General features: G+C 41.8%; 1 long non-coding RNA gene across 1 annotated transcript in view; it reads right to left on the bottom strand.

Moving 5' to 3' along the window:
* Window positions 1-6569: 6569 nt before the first annotated feature.
* LOC132355723 (uncharacterized) overlaps window positions 6570-24709 on the bottom strand; it is a 223251-nt gene continuing 205111 nt past the window's right edge. The window contains exon 6 of the long non-coding RNA XR_009499685.1: window positions 6570-6733. This is a non-coding gene — a long non-coding RNA (uncharacterized LOC132355723). The remainder of the gene's footprint in view (window positions 6734-24709) is intronic.

Here is a 24709-nt window from a genome sequence, read left to right on the forward strand (position 1 = left end):
ATTTGGTTCATTGATGAGCATTTAATTTTAGGCCGAGGAACTGAGAGGAGACATTTGCTAGGGGCATCTGGGAAAGAAATTTCTTTTATTTTCCCAAAGGAGTTGCAAGCCACTCTTCTCCTAATGAGAGGGGAGCCAGCCTCTGAGGGAAGCTGACATGGTAAAAGGCAAAGAGGAGAGAGAGAAATAGAAACTGGGATCTAGGTGACATCATCAAGCTGCTGGATCAAGCCATACCTGAAGTCCACATACCTCTAGACTTTTAGTTTTTATGTTGAAGCATATAAAATTGCCAGTACTTATAATTATCCTAAGGCACACAGCAGCAAACACATCCCAAGGGATTCTTTGAGACGAGACTACCAAATTTTGTGTGCGTATCAGCTGTTCACTTTGCACTTTGACCTTTCCACCAGCTACAAGCTAGGTTTCCCAAGCTTAGCTTAGTCACCCTTTAGTTCATCCTACATACTCCCTTCATATTAATTTTGCTTCAACACTGCAGTTTCCACACTTGTGCTTCAAAGCCAACAATGGTGCTTTAGGGCTTTCTGCGTGAAGGATAAACACAGTTGCCTGGCCTTACTCCACTAAGCTTTTCTAACCTTATTTTCCATGACTCCCAAATAGAAGAACCCTCCATTCCACTCAAACTAGGCTTCATTCTGACCGTAGGCTGTGCCACCTCCACCACGACCCTATAATTAATTTTCTTTCTGCTTACACCTCTGTCTGTCTGTCTGTCTCTCTCTTTCATTGCCCCTCCTGGTATACTTAAGGCTATGTTGGGGCAACTTATATTTAACGAGTTCTTTAACCAGATCTTTCTCTCCAATGAATTCCTATCACTCTTGATATCTATGCCACGCAATCTTTAATTAATTACATATTAATGGCTTCACACCTACAAACCCAACCTCTTAAAGTTACATGGACCATATATTATATCTGTTTCATAAACTTCTTAACTAGCACAGTTTGGTGCACACAGCAGAAACAAAGGTATAAATGTTAAATAACTGACATTGTCCAGACTTAAACATTTAGGCCACTCAACTTAGCATTGGGTACAAATGAGCCCAGAAGCCAAACGATGAGGGTTTATCCAAGCTGATGTTCTGAACTTGAGACCTTCTGCATGTTTCCTAGGAAAGTTTCATCCAGCAAGATCATTTTTCCAACATCAATTCTAAAGGTTTTTTTTTGATGTGGACCATTTACAAAGTCTTTATTGAATTTGTTATAATATTGCTTCTGTTTTTTTTCATATTTTGGTTTTTTGGCTGTGAGTCCTGTGAGATCTTAGCTCCCCAACCAGGGATCGAACCTGCATTCCCTGCATTGGAAGGCAAAGTCCTAACCACTGGACTGCCAGGGAAGTCCCTGACAACAATTCTAACACACTTTCCCGTGTTCAGGCAAACCTGTGGGTTTCAGCCCAGACAATGAGAGGGAAACATTGATACTTTAACCCAAACACAGCTTAAGAACCCTTGGAGGGTTCAGACAGACAGAACTGAACCAAGGCTTTTTGCAGTCTGGCTTCTGTTTCTCAAGCTCTCGGTGGAGAGACAACTTCCTTCGAATCCCATAAGACACTGTGGATACTGAACAGACTTACAAACCCAATCGAATGAGCTAAGCGTCCACGGACCCAGAAACACCAAACCTATGTTTTTCTTAAAATAAACAAGCATAAAGCATTTAAACAAGAAGGTTCTCAGGGGCAAACCCTAGTTGGATTTTACCAGATCTGAAAACACTTGAAACATAGTCAAAAGACTTTTTGCTAATCCCAAGACATTTGCAAAAAGGTTCTACCTTTTTGTGGCCTCCTGGCTCTTCCAGACCCCCATGGATGCACCTGTCTACCCGCGGACAAACCCTCCAGCTGCTCAAGACAAGTAAACTCATCAAGGAACCATAGGAGTGGGCAGTGGACAGCACAGATGGGTACTGGGGGCGCTATTCATCATAAATGTCCTTGTTTATCCTTTTCCGCCATCAGGGATGACTGTGAGCAGATACTTTTCTGTCTTACACTTTGAATTCTCAAAAGAAAGAAGAGTAATACATGCATCGGTAGGCTACTTTAGTGTTCCATAAACCTTAAGCTGCCAGGACGTTTGCTTCTATCATGAAATCTCTTCAAATTCCATTGGCTCTTATTCTTTATCATAATTCTTTGAATATCTGAAACCCGTGATGTTTAAGCGAGTCTTCTCTGTTAGGGGTTAAGTCATCATATTTGTTTTTCTCCCAGTTCTAATTTTCTAACACTGTCATCTTCTTTCGAGTTTCCTCTATTTTTGTTTCCCTAGGGGCATCCTTTGGGACAGAAAGTGAGTTTAACCCTTAGACATTGACACCTATTTTCCTCTGAGTTTCAACTTCAGGGGGATTTCAGAGCAATACTTACCAAGGTAACTCTGTGAACTCACCCATTCTCTGCAGCTTGGGGAGAATTCCTAAATCTATTTCATTTATTCAGCCATACTTGGTAGGACTCAACTAAAAGAATCTTATTAATTGAAACATCTGACAGTAGGTTGGATTTTAGTTTAACTGGAAGATCCTGTATAACCCAGGGAAATAAGACAACTGGAAAGTTTGCATTTTATTTGGCAGTTTTTTATAGTTCCCAGATCTTGTAAAAAACATGGGGGAGGCGGGGTGGCAGGATAAAGCAATGCAGTTTTTAAATCAAATGAAAGCTGAATGTGGACGAGGCCAAGGTTTCTTGCCTATCGCTAACCTCCATGAATAAGAGAGAAGAAAATTTCCTTCACTCTGTTGAACAGAATATTACACTGGAAAACTATTAATTTTAGGTGCTGAAAATCAGCTATTTCCTGTAACATACACTGGTCCATACTTTTTTTTTTTTTCACAAAACTGTTATTGTTTCTATTACAAAAGTCATACAAGTTCATTCTGGAAAATTTTTTGAAAAAAAACCAGAAGCAAAATGAAGAAAATTTAAAATTGCTCAAAGCTCACTGCATGGAGAAATTCAATTAATAAAAAATTAGTGGTTTAATAATTAATAAAGTGTATAAATGTCTAGTACTTTAATCTCTATTTTCTCTCTTATATTCTTTCTATCTTTCTCTCTTGCAAAAACTAAAATTGAAATTATACTGGACATTCTGCTTCATAACTTACTTTTTTCATGATAGAAGTTATTCCTAAATAGGATTTTTTTTTTTCTGGCTGAGATATAAGGTTATATTCTAGTCCCCGTAATGCTTTTCTACCATAACAAACATCCTTGGATCTAAATCTTTATGCCCAGACAAGGTCTCTCCTTATGAGGCATTTCTGGACGAGAAATTGCTGGGTCAAAGGAGATGCAGAATTCTAGGGCTTTGGGGTAAGGGTTGCCTAGCTGCCTTCTAGAAAGATTAAATAATTTCGCACATCCACCAGCACGGTATAAATATTTCCTCATACAAATTCTGGATATTTTAATTGAAAATTCAAATTGATAGATACAAAATAATAGCTCATTATTTTATTTGATTATTAATGAGCTTGAATATTTTCATATAAAATACTGCCATTATATCCATACTGTTGTACATCCAAGTAAGACGTAATTTAAAATTAGTTAGTCATTTAATTTTTATATAGTAAGTATAGCAACTCTATGCTTTCTCTCATATATTGAAAATATTCCACATATAACAAGGTCCTACTGCATAGCACAGAGAACTATATTCAATATCCTATGATAAACCATAATGGAAAAGAATACAAAAAAAAGAATGTATATATATGTACAATTGAATCACTTTGCTGTATAGCAGAAATTAACACAACATTGTAAATCAACTATACTTTAATTTAAAAAAATTTTTTAATTAAAAAAAGAAGATATTCCTTTCAATCTAACAGCAGCTGGGCTAGTAAACAATGCACAGGTTACCAGGTAAGAACAGAGCATCTTATTCTGTTCAATCAGAGGCTGTTTACCCTTTAACAGTCTCCTGCACAGAGGTTCATGCCCAAGATGGGTTTAGACTAGGTTGCTTCTGAGTTCTTTCTTATACCTGACATTCTTCCTCCTTTCCTACACCTAGAAATAAAGCATCCTTGGTCCATTAGGAGAAGGAGCAGAGTGGAGAAGCATAGGGACCGGTGGCCTTGCCGGCTGGGCTGTGACAAAGTGGCTCCGAGTCTGCTCATTTCTCCTCTGTGGGGTCCCACGTGCCTGCCACACCCCTGCCACGCTGGCCATGACCGCCACCCTCCTTCCTACAACACTTGTACGACTTCCCTTTAATGCTTCTGTGGCGCTTTGGAACTTACAGCCAGAAACTGGATTCTTGCACCTACGTGTGCGAGTTTCCTCTGGCTGCTGTAACAAAGTGACACCAACTGGCTTCAAACAAGGGACCTTTATTCTCTCACAGTTCTGGAGGCCAGGAGTCCTAAATCAAGGTGTCAGCAGGGCCATGCCCCCTCTGAGACTCCGAGTAAGCTCCTTCCTTGCCTCTTCCCAGCTCCTGGTGGCGGCTGCCTGTCCTTGAAGCTCCTCGTTTGCAGCTGCATCACACGAGCCTCTGTCCTCGGCATCTCTCCCTGCATCTTCTCCTCCCCTGTTAGAGCTCTCGTGTCTCTTGTCCTGGACCATGAGCTCCCGATGTCAGGGCCCATCTCATACTCACTCCTCTACCTCAAGAAGCACCTGGTACCCGATATGCAGAGGGAGCTCTTTGGATGCATAGTGAACGAAGATGAATTAATTCTATGGCTTCTCTTTATAGCCCACGTCTTGAATTCTCCTGGATATTTTATCATCAGCTCTTCCTCTGAATACCCCTCATATACCAAATACACTCCCCAAAGTGGACCTTCTCCAGGGTTTTCTTCTCTACTTTCCTTCATTCTCGCTGTATTCCCTCCCCTGAGTTGTCCTGTTACCACCACTGTTGCGTGGGTCGACTCATAAACCTACCTGCCTTGTTTCAACCCTTCCCTTGAGCTCAGAGCTATATTTCTACCAGCCCGCTAGAGTGAATAGGAGCTTTGCTCAAATTCTAAAGCCAGCATGTCTAAAACGACACCGCCACCTCACCTGGTCCCCTGGTTCTTGGTTTCTGACGTCCCAGGCACGAATTAGAATCAACCCCTATTGGCCAGTAATTCTAGAGACGTGGGCCCTGGCACGAGGGCCATCCCCAACTTTTGTGGGTTCCGCGCTGGAGTGGCGTTTGTCACCCATTGTTTTCCCTTCAATTTTGCCACTGCTTCGCTCAAGATTTTGGTGTCTCTCACCCACTCTTGTGGTAGCATCCTGACAGGTCTCCCTCGCTTCCTGTCTCTTGCTCTGCTATCCATCCTTCAGCAGAATGATGTTGAGAGAAGGATTAGATGGCATGATTCTCGTGCTTGAAAGCCCCCGGGCTTGCATTCAGGGGGGTCCTCCTTTTGGGATGGGAACGGATGTTGGCTGTGAGCCTGGGAAGTGGAGTGACACTGCAGTTTGTTCAGCTTGATTTGCTGTGTTCGATGGACCCTGCTCGGCTTTGCTGGAGTTACCCTGTTTCACCCCGGTCCTCAGGCTCTGGGCCCCCAGGTTTTTCAGGAGGTGCCAGAGCTCCGCCAGTAACACCTACGAAAGGTCATCGCTTTGACCTCATGATTATTGTGTAAGCTCGTTAAGGGCAAAGATCAAATCTTTTGTCGAGCTACACTTACTTCTCAGCTGCATTTAATGTAAAACTGGGCAGCAGAGGCCTCTGAGGAAATCCTTCTGAAAGAGCCGGTGTGAGAAAGATAAATAAATAGCAGAGGCCCCTGGGCTGAAGCAGCAGGGCAGGGCAGCTCTCCGAGGCTGCAGACGCCGAGGTGAGCTTGGCTGCAGAAGTGCCGGGCCCGTGATTGATGGAGGCAGTTTGCATCCGGGCTTCTAACCAGACCCCCTCACCTTGCGGAATATAGAACTGAAGGCATCCACTGCTCCCTGAAGCCAGTGTTTTCCCGGGACGGGGCAGCATTGTGTTCTACTTACTGAATGGGAGGCTTTCTCTTCCCTTCCCCGTCACCAGGGCATCCGATCACCAGCCTGCGCCAGGCTACACCGGGCTCCCTCCTCCCTGTTCACTGTTCATGATTTTCATGTGTTTTGGGGCTGTTTTCAAGTGCCCCAACCCCCAGCCTCTGCTCAGTGGAGCTATAAAAGCAGAAAGCCTTTCATCTCTTCGCCAGCAACAGCCCTCCCTGCTCCCTTGATCGTTTGGCGAACTTGCCTCTGAACTCGGTCCAAACTGTCTGTCTCCTTGGGATTCCACGTCTCCTCGACCGAGATCAGCCTCCCAGGTGTGCTGGATGATTAGCACGGAGGAAGGAGTTATGTACACTGTGATTAGTGCAGTAATAACAGCGATATTAATAAGAGCAAGAGCCTGACGATGACAGAGCACCTGGGCTACGGTGATCTCGAGGAAGATGCACTTTTAGCCCCAGGGAGCCCAAGTTGTCCTCTTTTTATTGTAACACTTCCGGTTCTTTCTCTCATTCCAACAGTAATCTGTGTCCATTGTGCAAAGCGTGAAAAATTCAGAATGATAGAAATAATTCAGGATACGTTACCCATACTCCTGCCATGCAGAGGTAACCGCTGTTAATACGTTGGTGGTTTTTTGGTCCAGATTTAGTTGATGCACAAGCTCTCAGATTCACACATGTAAATACACTGGCAGAGGTGGGTTTCATGCTGTATATAAAACTGTGTGGCACCAAAGGGGAAACATGAGGGGAAGTGATAAATGAGGAGATTGGGATGAACATAAACACACTACTGTATATAAAATAGATAACTAACAAGGACCAACTGTATAGCACAGGGAACGCTACTCAATATTCTGTAATTACCTATAAGGGAAAAGAATCTGAAAAAGAATGAATATATATATACATATAACTGAATCACTTTGCTGTACACCTGAAACTAACACAACATTGTAAATCAACTATATTCCAATAAACATTAATTGAACAGCTAAAAAAAAATTTTTTTGGGGGGGGGGCTTCCCTGGTGGCACAGTGGTTGAGAATCTGCCTGCTAATGCAGGGGACACAGGTTCGAGCCCTGGTCTGAGAAGATCCCACATGCCGCAGAGCAACTAGGCCCGTGAGCCACAACTACTGAGCCTGCGCGTCTGGAGCCTGTGCTCCGCAACAAGAGAGGCCACGATAGTGAGAGGCCTGCGCACCGCGATGAAGAGTGGCCCCCGCTTGCCGCAACTAGAGAAAGCCCTCACACAGAAACGAAGACCCAACACAGCCAAAAATAAATAAATAAATTAATTAAAAAAAAATTTTTTTTTTAAATAAATAAAATTGTGTGTCCTCTTTTTCCTTCAGTGTGATATCACAGAGACGTTTCTAGGTCATGAGATAGTCTTCTACAGCATAATTTTAATGGTTCTATAGAAATATATATTCGATGATGTATTTGGCCATTTCCTTATGGTTGAGTTCATGGGTGGTTTCTGAGCTGTGTCGTTATGAAAATACTATAGGAAAGGAGCAGGGGACAGAGCACATAAAGTGACCTGTAGAAATAGCTTGCCATCCGGAGAATTGCTGGGGGAAACTCAATTCCCACTTTCTGCATTCCTACTCACCGGAAAATGGAGTAGTTTGGCATTGAGCCAGTCAGATGGGGCAAGGGGAGCAGCTCTTTGAGTGGGAAGGGGGTTTGGACCAATCTTCCATGTCTTTATACCTCACAGTGTCCTAGAGATGGGAAGACGGAAGGGACACAACCAGGAGAGTCAGCCGTCTTGCCCATGTAGCCTCAGGAAGGCGGGAAAGAGAAACTCACTCACATCTCGGAGTTCAAGTGGGAGTTACTATCCCAGTGAATATGAACCCATGACCCACCCTCTGGGAGATAAACCAACATGGTGAGCAGATTATCTTCATGGGCGCAAAATGTTCTTTGGAGGAAGAGAATGTAGCAGGTCAAAACTCTTGCAGTATAAAAAAAAAATTACCTGCTTCTGTTTTACTTTTCTTTTTTTAACTGGATAAGAAAAATCCAATCCCTCCTAAGTTGGGATGGGGATTAACTTGAAAGTGGGCATGAGGGATCTAATGGAGGGAAGAAAATGCCCTAAAACTGATTATAGTGACGGTTGCACCTCTCAGTAATGGTCCTAAAAAAATCATTAAATTGTACACTTGAAATGGGTAAATTTTATGATAGGTAAGATATGTTTCCAATAAAACTACTTAAAAAAGTAAAATTTAAACCCCTACCTAAAAAAAAAAAAAATAAAGTCTCGTGTAAAGCCAAGACAAGAGACTTTTTAAAGGGTTGACTAGGACTAGGTTGGGAAACCAGGGAGGCCTTGTGGGAAGCAAGATGGCGAGATGCACGGTGGACGTGGTCCCATGTGGCACCAGAGGCAGGAAGCTGTACCACAGCCAACTGAATGCAGCAGAGAGGCTCTCAGCCTTGCTTTCATCTGCTCTGTTGTCCCTGGCAACCTCTGCTAACTCTGCCCAGTGAGTCATTGTACCTTCAGGTACAAAGAACGGCTGTCTGGAACGAGAACAGGCTTTGACCTTTGCTGGCTGTGTGACTTCGGGTAAATCATTTCACCTTCCTGAGACTTGGATGCCACGTGCGGAGAATGAAGGATAATGTCTGGCTCTCGAAGGCCTGTTGAGTTGTAATATTTCTCTAATGCCATGATTCATGCTTTATAAATGGTTATAAACAAATCCTAGAGCCAATTTTCTAGTTTTCTTCTGTGCCCAAGGACAAACATAAATTATATTTAACTGGTGAGAACTCTAGCTAACTCACAGGTATATCATGAGATTAAATGAAATAATAGACCTGAAAGGAATGTGATGGAGAAAAAAATACCTAAAACCCTATGGGGATTTTTACCCTATTTTTAGGTAAAAATACCTAAAACCCTATTTAAAAAATTCCTAAAAAAACTCTAAAACCCTAAAAAAATACCCTAAACCCTAAAATATTAGCACAGGTATCATCCTGCTTTCCTCCTCAAATCAACCTTCTGTACTAGTCCAACAACGTTGGAGAAACGGTTGTCATTTGCTGGACTTGGGCTGAGTTTCTAATCTGTTGGTTTCACCTAATCTTTAAAAGGAAAATTCTATCCAAGTACAGTGGCATTTATAATATCCTCACTGCAAAATAGGAGGAGACAACAACAAATGGAGGCATCTTAGTAGGGTACCTAAAAAAAGGCAAGGGATTCTGGAAAGCGAATGGGTGGTGAAGACAAGTGCTCTTGCCGTGGTCAGTTTCTTGCCATGGTCAGTTTCTGCTCTTCCGTGAGCCTGCAAAACAGGTGGCAAGAGAACAGACCCCAGACATCTCAAGTGTTGTTCTTCACGAGGTCCTCCTAGAGTGGACAATGGCCAGCCGGGCACGTGGTTCTCGGGGTTGGTTCTCATGCTGACAATGTAGCCGTCACCTCCCCTGGGAGGGAGCACTGAGGGACGTCGGTAAAGACCGGGTCGGGATCTCACAGTCCAACGTGAGATGCAGTGAGACATCCATCAGAGCTCTGTAGATTCAGGTAAATATATTAGACTTTAATGCCACTCTGAAATATCAGTTGGATCCTCCAAAGTATGCTCTTGACAATCAGCCAGTTGCCAAGTGTTTGCTTTGTGCTACCTGGACAGAGCCTGAGAAGTCCTCTCCCCACGCCCCGCCTCCCCCCGTCCCCCTTGGTGAGCACTGGCTCATATTTGCACAATAAGCTCAACATCTCGCTGTCACAGCCTTTCTGGCTGCTTCCCCACAGGCCTTCCTTGGAGGAGAGCTGGCTGGGCAGCCCAGAACACACGTGAAAGGTTAAACTCACAATATGGAACTTTAGTTCCAGGTGGGGTGGGTTACTTTGGAGGACAGGTGAGTCTGAAAGGTGAAAATGAAATCAATGCATCCTCTCTCCCCACTCCTCTGCCACTTCCCCTAGGGGTTTGTGAGTGGAGATGTTTTTCAGATTCAAAATGATTCCATGCCAGAGTCAGCTGCTGCAACACATTGGTTCACTGTGGCTCATTCCTTTATTCACACTCTTACCCACACCTTCCTTCCTTTCTTCTTTCCTTCCTTCCTCCTTTCCCTCGTTCCCTCCTTCCTTTCCTCCTTCTTCTTTCCCTCCTTCCTTCCTCCCTTCCCTCCTTCCTTTCCCCCTTCCTTCCTTCTTTCCTTCCTCCATTTCCCGCCATATTCTCTGACACTTAGTGTCACAAACACTTGTTGATTGCCTTCTACGGGTCCAGATCTATTTTTGGTTCCAATTATGCAAAGATGAATGAGACACAGTCTCTTCTTCCAAGATACTCACTAAGGGGAGACAGAAATAAAACCCAGAACTGCAGCCTAGTGGGATAAGGGGTATCGTGGAGGCCTGTAGTGAGTGGATCAAAGCCTGGAGTGATTAGTCCTGCTCTGAGACCCTCGTAAGTGTCCATATCAGGCGAAAACTTTAATTTTCTTGTCCAATGAATGACGTGATTGCTTTAGTATGCTTACACACATAGCTTATCTTTCTCATAGATAAAACATTTGACTTTATTTTTTTTCTTTTTTAAATTTATTTATTTTACAGTAGGTCCTTGTTGGTTATCTGTCTTAAATATAGCAGTGTGTACATGTCAATCCCAAACTCTCAGTCTATCACTCCCCCCAACCCTTCCCCTTGGTAACCGTAAGTTCATTCTCTAAGTCTGTGGGTTTGTTTCTGTTTTGTAAATAAGTTCATTTGTGTCATTTTTTTTTAAGATTCTTCATATAAGTGAAATCATATGGTATTTGTCTTTCTCTGTCTGACTTCACTTAGTGTGATAATATCCAGGTCCATCCATGTTGCTGCAAATGGCATTATTTCATTCTTTTTTATGGCTGAGTAATATTCCATTGTATATATGTACCACATCTTCTTTATCCATTCATCTGCTGATGGACATTTAGGTTGCTTCCATGTCTTGGCTATTGTGAATAGTGTTGCAATGAACACTGGGGTGTATGGATCCTCTTGAACCAAAAGCATTTGACTTTAGAAGGAGAATGCACTCTTGATGAGTTCTAATCACACACTCACACACAGAGTTTATAAAGGGAGTTGATTTTCCAGGGCGCCTCTCAAGGTGTTCTACCTCTCTTCCTCAGAAGTTCAGAAGTCTCTCCAGGTAATTTTGATCACCTGGTGTGAAGGGCTGAGGGCCAGTGCATTCTGCAGGTAGAATCTGTGTTCTTAAGAGACTGGGACCAAAAGTGCATCTTGCCGGCAACACTGGAGTTTCATGCCACACTCAGCCTGGCTTTCCACTCTGAAGGCAGCGATCTCACAGTCCTGGTGGAAAAGATCCAAATTCTATGTCTTTGTGACTTTCATGTTTGTCAATCATTTAGGAGATATCTTCTGAAAAGCTCAGCAAAGGGATCCAGCTATGAGAGTTTTCTTTTCGGCAAGAAACCATTAGCATTGTCCATAAAAAAATGACAATGGATTCATTCTTAGGATCAGTTCCATTTATCCCATTCAGTCCATTAATAAACATTCTTTGGGTACTTGATACGTGCTGGTGCTGAGCTAAGCTGTGGGACACGCACGAGCACCTCCTGGCTGATGCAGAAAGAGGGACGCTGCTCCCTTGCCTTCAACTAGGGCTTTGCTTCCTCTATCCCACCCCCTTTCTCCCTGCCTTTCCTATTGCCATCGTTTTCATCAGCACTCCAGGCATACTAGGGGCTCCCCAAAGGCTTCTTCATCGATTGAGTCTCTGCTCTAATCGGATCAATCACTAATCACTCGCCTTCAGGAGGTTCCACGCAGGGGCCCTAAATAATGTAGGGACTTAGGTTGCTCTAAAAGCAGATTAGGAAATGAAAATCGGGCACCCAACTGTGCAGCTGCAGCATGTCCTGAAAATTTACAAAATACTTATGCTTTCAAGCCTGATTCTTCCCTGTCTCCAAGCGAGGTGAAGAAGATGTCAGTCCAGGGCCAGAGAAAAACAGGAAAGTTGAAGTTTTCCTTCTCCTCTGACAGTCAGGTATGAGCTGGCCCCCGACAGAATGTGATATTCAACTCACTCCTTGGTTCTTTTCCTGAATCACTGAATGCTAGAAGTGGAAGCAGCCTCAGGATTGTCCCAGACGAGGCCCCTGAAGACAGTTGGTCGGAGGGGACAAGGTGAATTATAATACATTATAATTCCAGATAGGCACAGAGTTAAACCAACATGATAGGATGGTGACAATGCCAAGGTATGTTATTTCAAGGACTTTCTCTTCAAGAAGGCGTGGTCAGTAGGGCGAGGAGTCCTGAACTCCAAGGGCAGACATCGACCTCCTGTCCCCGGCTTTCTGTGAACGTGAATAGCTGGGCCTCTCTCTCCTCTGCAGCAGGAAGGCTGCCGGCCTCACTGGGAGCCACGTTGAAATGTTGCTCCTGAGGCTGGACTAGGACCTTTGGAAGGTTTAAACACTGAAATGATTACGGAGCCTCCCTTTCCCTGCCCTTCTGCACCCTGGACCCATTCAAAATGCAAACTGTTCTAAACTATAAAACGATTGCAAGAAATTCCAACAATGTTATACTTTTTTTGATGAGGAATATTTGGAGCATATTATGAAATACTAAATTACTTCCACTATTATTATTTTTTGTTGTTGTTATTTGTGATCTCTCTCTTTCCTGGGGCCCTAAGCACACACTCAAGCTGCTCAATGGATACAATAGAATTGAGTTGCCATCCCTGCCCCAGAGGGGGGCTGCGGGAAGCCATCCCTAAACCAAGTAAACAAAGCCCAAAACCAAGGCCTGTTCCTCTGGGTGATCGGAGGCGATGGGCTCTGAAGGATTGACTCATTGGAACCAAAAAGCACACAAGACTCAGAAAGACACCAGAATGCAAATCTAGTAATTCACCGTGACGGACCATTGTCACAACGACTGGAAAACTCAAAGTCTGTGTGATCAGCACATTTTCTCCCTGTAGGAAAATCCAAATACAATCAGACCAAGTTATAATCAGAAGGCTGCTTGCCCAATGTGGAGCCCAAACCGGAGAAGCTGATGAATCAGATGGTTAAAGGCATCTGATTTCCCCGCACTGGCACGGGCAAGGCCAGTATATCCTTCCAGGCCTTTTGCTATGTTTTTAAGACTGACCAACTACACTGCAGACCGGGAGTTATTTACACTGTAAATATATTCAAACAAATTATGAATCGCTGGAAGTTATTCTCTCTGCCCAGTTGATTTTGTATCTGCGATTCAATCCATTGTGTGTTAATCTTAAAATGTGATCCCCATAGGCAACTTATTTCCTTCACTTCCTGATTGGTTTTTCTTTGTGGGGTGGCGGGCGGGGAGAGGCGGCAAAGTGGTGAAGAAGAGGGAATGATAATTCATTGTTGTTCCCTTATTTTCCAGATAAGAAAACAGGTATGATTACAGTTAGATAGTTTGAGACAAAGCTGAGAATAGAATCTAAATATTTTTGTATTCATTCAGTCATCACATATTACTTGAACACCTACTGTGTGATGGTATTGGTCTAGGCTCGGGAGAACAGGGCAGCAAGACTCCTGCCTTCATGGAGCTTATGTTCTAGTGCAGGGGACAATGTAGAAAGAAATACATTATAATTCCAGATAGGCACAGTGTTAAACCAACATGATATGACGGTGACAATGCCAAGGTGTGTTATTTCAAGGACTTTCTCTTCAAGAAGACGTTTGAGTGATGAGAAGGAACGAGTTGTTCTGATAGCCCAGGTAGAGCATCCCAAGGAAATGGAACCAGCTGGTGCAAAGACTTCGGGTGTTCAAATAACAGAAAGAGAGGCTAAGAGGAAGAGACTGGATTATAAGAGCAACCAGAAGTCCGTCAAGCATATGGGTGGTATCCTCAGACTTGTGATTGAAAGGGATCACGCTCATTGCTCTGCAGAATATGGATTGAAGGCAATTAACAGTGGAAGCTGGTTCAGGTCTTGATTTCCAACCGTGTGCCCTTTTCTCTATAACATCTCATGCATCCACCTTATCAGATCAGCTTTAGTCTAGCATGCATCAGAACCTGCTCTGAATGACCCCTATTTATTGGAAAAAATGGTCTGCCTTAAGATGGCTTAGCTGAGCCTGTTTGAGATTGAGTTTTCAATTTTAGGGACGAAGGAACACTGGACAAAGATTCCCTCCCATTTACTCCCTGAAGGTTTCTATATATGTTGTAACTTGTCTTCCTACATCTAGTTGATGTGTCTTCAAAAATTGTGATTGGTAACATTCTTCTTCTATATCCACTCTAGGACTTCTGGGCCAAAGGATTTTAGACAAAGCTTGAAGCAGAATGGGTGCCCTAAGCAGTCCCCAGCTGAGAGTTCTCTGCCTATTTTAGGAAGCATCAGAGTAAGAAGTCACAGACTGAATTTGATTATCTAGGTAGATTCCTATAGGTGTCCACAGATCTCAGGTGGAGATTAAAACATCTATTGACATCAGCCTCGACTGCTCAGAAGAATCTGTTTCCTCATGCCCCTTCAATATGGCCCTAAAACTGTATGTAGAAGGTTCATGATTTATACCCCCACCCCGCCACCCCGCTTGGGAATATCAAAGGTTCAGAGTGAATTTTGTTAATAATTTTTCCCCAGAAACTTTATTTACAGTGATTTTGGCTCTTCAATTTCTCATCCAATTGAACCAAGATTGATAAGAAGGTTCTCCTGGATTCAGACATTGCTGTTTATTCCTTGTGATGGTCTCCTTGGCTTGGGATTGTCTCACCACCTTTTCTACCTTAGGCCCCTGGAAGACCAATCGTTGTACAAACTAGAAGGACAGCATTTGAACTAGGTCATAGTTCATGGGAACATTGTTTCAGATGCACTCCTTTAGGGTTGGCAGGAAGATGTGTGGGACCAGAGCTGCAGTAATCTAATCTGGCCATTGGGGAAGAATAAATCACTGCTCTCCGTAGTGTACATGACCTTCACCCCAGTTATATTTTTGAAATAATTACAAGAGAGTCTGTCAGTGGTGTCTATGGGAGAGTTAAAACAGAATTTACAATTGAGTGGTCTGTTCACCCTTGGATGTAGTTCACTGTTTTGAGATAAATTTGCATTTCAAATAATAAAGAGTCTGAGATTCCTCCAAAGCAGCCAGCTCATTCAGAAAAGTCATTAAATGGTGTCTAAAATTGTATAGAACAACCGCCTAGCTGGGCTGCTGACTGAATTTTCATACAATGGCTAAATATTTTGATTTGATACATCTAGCCTGAATTGAATATTGTTTAATTTTATTCACGAAATGATATATCATTTCAGTTGAACAGTAGATTCTATAGTTTATTTCAATTCATGCTAGACATAGATGAATACAATTGATTATTATTTTGCTCAGATGTGGACCCAATCTTATATTACCTCTTTGTGCTGATGAAGTTTGTTGGCAGCTATTGACTGAGAGATACTAAGGTAGGAAAAAAAGGCCAACTTTCTTTGTTGGATTTTTAAAATGAAAATTTATGTTTGTTAATGTTCTTAGGGCCAATGAGATAAAATTGCCTCAAAATTGGATAACTACAGACCCAACTCTCTATAGTACTTACAAGAGACACACATTAAATATAACCCATGCAACCAATAATCATAAGAAAGCATGAGTCACTATATTAGCATCAGAAAAACTAAGCTTCAAGAAATTATCAGAAATAATTTCATAATGATATAAATAAAATATGATAGAATTAAAGTAAGAAACAGACAAGGGCACAATTACAGCTGGCAATTTTAACAATTCACTTTCAATAATTGATAGAACAAGTAGATGGTACAAGAAATGAATACAGAAGATTTGAACAGCACTGTCATTCAACTTAACCTAATTGACATTTATAGAACTACACACCCAACAAAGTAGAATACACATCCTTTTCTGGTGGACATGGAACTTTCACCGAGATAGACCATATGCTGGACCATAAAGTGAGTCTTAATAAATATCGAAGTATTTGATCATGCAGACTATCTTCTCCGACTACAATGGAATTAAATTAGAAATTAAAAATAAAAAGATATCTGGAAAATCCCCAGCTATTTAGAAAAATAACCATATACTCCTGAATAACCCTTGGTATAAAGAGAAATCATAAGAGAAATATTTCCAACTGAATGATAAAGGCTAACACAACATATTAAAATTTGAGGGATGTAGCAAAAGCAGAGTTTGCAGTGAAATTTATAGCTCTAAATGTTTATATGATGAAAGAAGAATGGTTTTAAATCAATCACCTAAGCTTCCATCTTAAGGTATTAGGAAAAAAAGAGAGCAAATTAAAACTGAAAAAAAGGGAATGAAGGAAATAATAAAGATAAGATCAGAAACCAGTGAAATACAAAATGAACAAACAATAGAGGAAGATCAGTAACACCAAAGGCTGGTTCTTTGAAAGATCAATAAAATTGAAAAACCTCCGGTTAAACAACTGATAAATTGATACTGATAAAGGTGAGAGAAAATACAAATGACTAACTCAGGAATTAACAAGGACATTAGTATTGATTCTACAGATATTAAAAAGATAATAAGGGAATATTGTGAGCAAGTTTATATCCTTAAGTTTAACAACTTAGATGCCATGGAAAAATTTCTAGAAAGACGCAAGTTGCCAAAACAGACACACAAAGAAACAGAAAATGTGAATAGCTCAAAATATGTTAAATTTAATTCATAATAAAATCTTTGCTTAAAGAAAACTCCATGAAAGATGGCTTGCCTAGGAAATTCTGTGAAACAGTTAAAGAAGAAATAAAGCCAATTTTACACAAACTCTGTCCAAAAACGTGAGGCCTGATTCCCAGACCAGACAAGAACATTACACAGACCACAGACAAATATCTCTCATGAACAAAGATGCCAATATCCTTAGCAAAATATTAGCAAATTGAATTCTGAAAAATATATAAAAATGATAAAACAACATGGGACAGGGAGGTTTTCTTTCCTTAAGAGTGCATGACTGGGACTTCACTGGTGGTGCAGTGGTTAAGAATCCGCCTGCCAACGCAGGGGACATGGGTTCAAGCCCTGTTCCGGGAAGATCCCACATGCCGTGGAGCAACCAAGTCTGTGCGCCACAACTACTGAGCCTGCGCTCTAGAGCCTGTGAGCCACAACTACTGAGCCCACATGCCACAACTACTGAAGCCTACACGCCTAGAGCCCATGCTCTGCAACAAGAGAAGCCACCACAATGAGAAGCCCGTGCACCGCAAGGAAGAGTAGCCCCCGGTCGCCGCAACTAGAGAAAGCCCATGCGCAGCAACAAAGACCCAACGCAGCCAAAAATAAATAAATAAAAAAAATTTTTTTTAAAGTGCATGACTGGTATAGCATTCAAAAATCAGTGTATTTCACTATGGTAAAGAAATAAAGGAAAACATTTCATGATCAACTCAATCTATGTGGAAAAAGTTTGCATAAAATGTAAAACACGTGCATGATAGAAACTCTCAGCAAACTAAGAATAGAAAGAAACTTACCCTGATAATGTGTAACCATGAACAATCTACAGCTAACATCATAGTAAATGGCGATTATAAAAAACTCGACACTTTGCCCTAAGATTTGGCACAAAAAAAGAAGTGCCCACTATCCTAGATTTTGAACTTGTTCCTATCCTTCTTCTTTATGCGTATGTGTGTTTTTAATTTTTGCTTATTGTCAAGCTTTATATCTCAGAGACCATGGGCAGTTCTGGGATTTGCTTCTTTTCACTCACTGGTATCCTTCTCAGATCACTTAGCCTTATTCATTCATTTTTCTCTGTGTTTGATTCCACTGTGTGAACATATCACAATATATTCAGTAGCCTCTAGATGTTTACTTTGTTTCTGGGGTCTTTTCTGGTTTTGTTTTGTTTTCCTCTCACTGCTCTTTGGAATAAAATAGGGAATATCTTGGTATAAGCAGGCAATTTAAACAATATATTAAAACAGAAAATCACAGAAGGTTATCAATGCTGAACTTTCCAGGGTTTTACAACTTTCTCCTTGACAGCCCCCCCTCGGTCTCAGGGGCTATAGAACCAAAATGGGCATGTTTTATTCTCTCCCAAACTTCTCGCCAGTCTAGGTGGGTGTCTGCTGATAACCTGTGTTAGGTGTAAACGCTCCATGTTGGGCCTGATGCTTGGGGGCCTTCATGTGGCCCCCGGTAGCCTAGAGTGACCAAAACCTTTCTGTGAAATCCCGACGTCCCTTTCAGGAAGGGGGTGCCAGAAATGGCTTAATCTGCTCAGGGTGGACAATAGAATTCTCCAATTTTAGACGTGCATGGAAACTTACACATCATGTAGCTTCTTTCTAACAAATGAAGAAACCGAGTCCCAGAGAGAGAAAATAATAACATCACGAGGGTTATCAGAGGCATAGCAAAGACCCCAGTGTCTTTGGGGTGAGTGATGGTCTCTGGATACCCAATTAGCATGCAAATAAGTGACATTAGAGAGAAGATGCCTGAACCTGCCAGAATCATCAATGGATTAGCAGAATTACCTTTATTAGATTGACTCACTGTTACCTAGCAGACAGCAGGCCTGAGGGAAAGGGTTACTGGAAGGGTCAGTTTTGACTATTTCTCTAGCAAGTTCTATTGTCTGGGGATGGTAGGGGGGGGGCGGGTAGAGTTCCTGGATTGTGCCTTAAGGGTGGGTCCCCAGGAGGTAAATAGAATTGCTGGCTCCTTTGGACACTGGGGCTGAAGAGGGAGCTTAGGGTAGGGAACAGAATCAACAAAGCAGAGATGATATTGAAAGGTGTGTGTGTGTTTCTGTGCGAAGGGAGAGAAATAGCTGTGTCATGCTTTTGTTTAGGACTAGCTGTGATTATCACCAAGCTGAATACCTAAAAATCCTTTGCGTTCTCTATTTCCTCATTCCCTGTCTCCCTTCTTCACTGTTGTTTGGCCTCACGTCTGTTCCTCCTCACTCCCAACGTCTCTGTCCTCTTCAAAGCCTCCACCCCGTCCACGCTGGATTTTGAGAATTTTCGTAACTAGTCTACTCGCCTTATCCTTCTCACCTATAGAAGCTGCCCGTTGCTGCAAATTCACTCCACCTGCTGGTCCAAATCCTTCCACGGCTCCTCATCATTACAGAACAATTCAAAATGCCCCTGCTTCTCAAGCAAAATATACGTCCATCTACTTCCAGCGAGAGCACTCAGCTTACCCACGCACGGCTTTATGGCTTTTGAAAGTGAGTTCCCATCAGACTCCCTCTAACCTACTAACCCTCTCCTCCCCTAATCAGCTCAAAACCACTGCTGCGGCCAGCTGGTGTCCTGAGGTCTTATCTCGTAACCCCGCCCTGCCCCGCTGACCACATCACCTCTCGGAGATGCTCTCCAGTTACGTTCCTAGCACAGCAGAGAGCAACGGGGACACCCCCTGCCCCAGCTGGCCCGGCTCAAGTCCTGTTTTGTCAGCTGGATCTTTGTTGACCTTTCCGATGATGATACACTTTCAGTTTTGCCTTCTAAAGGTCAATAATAACTAATTAAATAAAACAATACTACTATTTCTTGAGTGCCATGAAATGCAGGCACTATGCTGAGTGCTTTACAGGCCGCCTTGTCCCGTGTAAGCTCCCTAACAACCTGCTGAGTAAGTCCTATTATCATCCCATTTTACAGAGAAGAAAACTATAAATGCAGAGGGGCATGAGAGCCAATGTTATGATGGGCTGTCTCCCCTTTTATGAACTATGTTAATTTCAGCCCACCCCACTCATTTTCTGCACGATGCTTTGTTCCCTTCATGGGATCTAAAAACCAGCCTTAGCAGCTGTGTTCTTCCCTGTAGCCCTTCATAGATGATGTCAAAGCAATGAGAAAAAATATATATATAACTTTGTACATCACTGGTTTATATGCTCCTTTACTACCCCTGAAATAACCAAAGTATGAATCAACAAAAGATGCTTTATGAGGGCAGGAGATGTTGCTGTAATCTTGTCTTGAACACCCAGTGGAGTCTTCCAGGGCTCCACTTGTAGCGGAAAACTCGTTCACAGCGGGATGAGTGGGCGGCGCTGTAGCCACATGGCACACAGAATTCCCGTTGCTCACCTCGCACGCCCAGGTCAGTGTATGAAGAAGCTGCATTTGCCTGTGTGGATGCTCTAAGTGTAGGGCTGTTCCCCTAAGCCAGGGACTTGAAAGGACTGGAAAATAATAATGCACATCGAATGACGAGGCGATAATTCACAGTATCTTCATTTTGCATCCAATTTCCCTTCCAAAAGCCATTAGCATTCAGTGCTCATAATTGATTGGCTTTAAAAATACAAAACAAAGCCATAGTATTGTTTTGTTTTCCTGCTGTTGTTCATTGCGACACTTCTTAGTTGGATCAGAAAATGCCTTCGTCCCCTGCCTCCCCCCACTGGGATGGGAGCTCCTTATCTATATATTCCCTGCCGGACCCCCTGTTGCTAGAACACATCTGATTTTGTAGTAGGTGCTCAATAAACAGCTGCCAAAAGAATAAATGCATCACATTCGGACAGAACGAGAGAATGGGAAAGCCACCGAATTTAAGAATAAACAATGGGAATTCTATTACTGTCTCTGGCATTTACTTAGCTGTGTGGCCTTGAGAAAGTTTCTCAAATTCTTGAATCTTATGCAAAATGGCAAGAAGAATATGTCTTGCCCTCCTTACCTTAAGGGTTTCTGTGAGGTTTAGGCTGGCTAAAAGATGTGAAAATGCCCTACCAAGCAAAGTGGCGATGTATGTTACCAGTCCTAGAATAGCTGAATAACGTGGATTGCCCGCACCACAATCTCTCTGAAATCAAATAAAGCAGATGTCTCTGGTCTCTAAGTGAATCGCAGCCACGGAGCTGTTCAAAGATCCGCACGACCGTCAGTGCTACATTGAAGGTTGCAACTGTGAGTGGACCAGCTCTCCGAGGAAGAGGGTGCACAAGACAGGATGAAACACAAAAAGAAGACTCTCCTAATTTATCAGCATTAAGTACATGAGAACAATTCCCACTGAGGAAGGATGGCATCTTCTGGGAGCTCCTTCTCAGGATGGCACCATTTTGAAACACTGAATTACCCCAGAGGCTCAAACCGAGGCAGCATGGATTTCTTGTGTCTGACTTTGGATGGAAATGCCCTGCCAGGGAGACAGAATGGTGTGATCACCCCCAGCTGAGGGCTCTGGATCTGAACTAAGGAAAGATGCAGCGTACTCTCATTATTTGTTCATCAGTTCTTTTAGTGGCGTCAGACTGGCTGAAACTGGTTATACTTTCTTCTATTTATATTTTGCAAACCACCAACCATTCTTAACCAGTGAGCCCAGCAAACATTTGTGGCTGTTTGGGTCTTGGGATCCCTCTGGAAAATAAGTACATTGAGATGTTGCAGAAAATGGAAAAGAAGAAGAAAAGAAGCCAACTCTGTTGGATGGAGGGGATTGTTCATATAAAATAATAAACAGATGCCTGACTTATCCTAACTTCCAAGCAACCCTTTAAAGTCCTAACCCAGAAACTCTTTGTTTTTTCCTTCCCGTGTCCTCTGCAGTGTCTTGGACATGCTAGCCATTTATTAGTATTTTAATGAATGAATCAAAATACACATTCTATATTCTTCATACTCCTTTGCCAGCTATGGAGTCATTGGACGTAGGTAAAGACTGCTTGGATGTAGCTTCCTGAGTAACTGATTATTTTCTACTCAACTTATATTTCCTCTAATAAGTAACTTCCAATGAGGGAAGAGCATATTTGTCAATATTTTTAGACCGTTTTTTCAATTTCATAAAAATTTTATGAAATTTATAAAAATTTTCAATTTTTATAGCTTGATGAACACTGTTTTCATTGTTTTGGAAAAATCTGAAAAATGTTTTGGCACTTAGCTGTATGTTTTAATATTCATCTGCTATCTCACTACCTAGATATCTATCTAGATTTTAAACAGAACACTGGTTGTTTTCTGATTATGAAATTAATGTGCATTCAGTGGATATACGTTGGGGAAAGATTTAATGTATTTTCTTTAAGTTTTTGGTTTTTTAAGTTAGAACAGAATTATACTTAATATTTTATTTGAAACACTTTTTCACTTAACACTTCCTTGTGAACATTTCCTTTTTCTTTCATGTCTCCCAAGATACACTCTGGAATGGCTGGGTAGTATTGCTTTGGGTGTATGTATTGTAATTCTTTAACCATGCCTCAAATTTCATATATTTAGATCATTCCTAATTTAAGTTGTTATTAAATCCATCATATTAAACATCTCTGTACATACATTTTAGTACCAGTTTCTCACAATTTCCTTACAATTGTGAGTACCAATTTTTCTTCTAGAACAGAAAATTATAGGGGTGAAGTGTGTAAAAATTTTAAAACCCCTTTTACACATCTGTGAATTTTTTTTGGTGATTCCTTCTTTTTAAATTATGCTTATAAAGGTCCAGCATAATTAATAATTATAAAGTTTTCACCTACATTTTCTTCTAGTTATTTTATTACGTACATACTTTTTAATGTATGGCACGATATAGAGGTTGATTTTTCCCCCCAGTTATTCAGTTTTCATAGAAAGGAGTATTGCGTAATTCGGCCATTGTAAATTATTTTCATCAAGTAATAAATCATTTTATGTATCTGGATCTATTTCTTGGGTTTCTATTCTGTTCAGTGTGTAGTCTCTTACTGTTCCAGGGCCTCACTGCTGTAAGTATGGCAGCGTTAATACTTCAGTGAGTCAAACTGTCTTTCAAGCATGTGGCCCGTGCCCCTGCATTGCGCTGAAGGTTGGTACATAATGATAAACCCGACAGACATGGTCCCCGACCTCATGGCACTTACAGCTGAGGGAGATAGGCATTAACCAAGGAAACCAAGCAATAACTATATCATTACAAATAGTGATAACCGCAATGAACCAAAAGCATAGGATTCCATGGTTAAGGATACCATCGAAGAACTTTAGTTAGGAGAGCTCCATGGTCAGATTTCTTTTCTTTTTCTTTTAAAAACATTTTTTAATTGAAATATATTTGACAGACAACACTGGATAAATTTAAGGTGTACAACATGTTGGTTTAATCCATTTATATATTGTACTGTGATCGCCAGTGTCATGAGAATTAGCCCCTCTATCAGGAGGTTTCCTTTCTTTTCTGTTTTCTGTTTGTTTGCTTAAGGTCACCATGGCTGCTGAGTGGAGAGGAGATCAGAGGTGGCCAAGAGTGACAGGAGAAAGATCTACCTGCAGAGCAGCGATGATAGTATGATATGGGGTAAATGTTAACCGAAAGGAAAATAGGTTCATAAATTCATGAACTCTTTAGACGGTAGAACCTAGAAGACTTGGTGACTGATTAGACATGGAAATGAAGAGAAGGGAGGAGTGAAGAATGATTCCAAGTTTTCTAGCCTGAGGGTCAAGGATACTGCAGAGCCACATATGGAGAAAAAGTACACAAATGATGGAACCAAAGTGGGAGTAGGGTGGAAAGGAATTCTTTTTAGACAAGAGTAAACCAAGGTGGCTGTGAAACATTCTCGAGCTACCGTGGTCGATGGTGCTGGTCAAGTTCAGAAGAGAACTGTGGGCTGGGAGACACTGGTATACGGTCAGACTGGAACACAGCACAGTGATAAGATCACATAGAAAGAAAGTCTAGTGAGAAGAGATGCCAAAGCAGGACCAAGCCCTGAATAAGTAACTCTAGACTTTAGATATTAGAACGAGGAGCCTCAGAGGAGAATGGAAAAAATGGGACCAAGAAGTGAGAGGAAACCAGCAAAGCATGGGGTCCCTAGATGAAGGGGTGGGAGGTTACCCCCAGGAAAGCAGTGGGTAGATTGTTGCTGAGACCTCGGCAAAGATGAAGATGAAAGTGAATCCACTGAACCTGGAGTGAATATGTCCCTGGTAACGTCAAGTGATAGCAATGTTGGTGGCATGTTGAAGTGGAAATCAAATTGGGGTAAAAGTCAAATCTGAATTCAAGAACAAACAACATTCTCTTCTCTTTTGGAGAATTTTGGCCATGGAGAGAAGAAATAAGGTGACGTCTTAGGGGTGAGACATTATAGAATGTTTCTAAGTTGATGGCAATTATCCAGGAGGGAGAAGGGATTGGGTGGTGTGGGGAGAGAGAGAGAGAGAGAGAGAGAGAGAGAGAGAGAGGGAGAGAGAGGAGCTGCTGTACAATTCTGAATAAAGAATCATGGGTTTTTATATCTTCATAGGGAATAAATTTTCCATTGAATGCTTTCTGCCTTCAGTTCTACTTTGTGTGATACTAGCTTTGGGCCATCTGAATTATTTCCATTTGCATTTACCCGATAAATGTTTATCTTTTGTACCACCCGTGTTTGATTGTATCCTGTCTTCTTATTTCTTTCCTCACTCTATGTTGTGTTTTTTTATAAGTATTTTTGCTGAACTGTTTATGTCCATCCTGTTTCTATTTCTACTAGACAGTACTTTATGTTTAAAAAACCCTTCTTCAACTTATATTCCTCTAATGATCTGTATTAAGAATCCAATATTTCTTGTTTCCCTCTATGAAAAATGGACTTGTCGAATGCTTTCACCTCACCTTATCTTGCCTGCAATTCTTTCCTGACTTTTGTGGTCAGATTTT

Source organism: Balaenoptera ricei, chromosome 20 (genome assembly GCF_028023285.1).
Source record: "Balaenoptera ricei isolate mBalRic1 chromosome 20, mBalRic1.hap2, whole genome shotgun sequence".
In the NCBI taxonomy this organism is placed as follows: domain Eukaryota; kingdom Metazoa; phylum Chordata; class Mammalia; order Artiodactyla; family Balaenopteridae; genus Balaenoptera; species Balaenoptera ricei.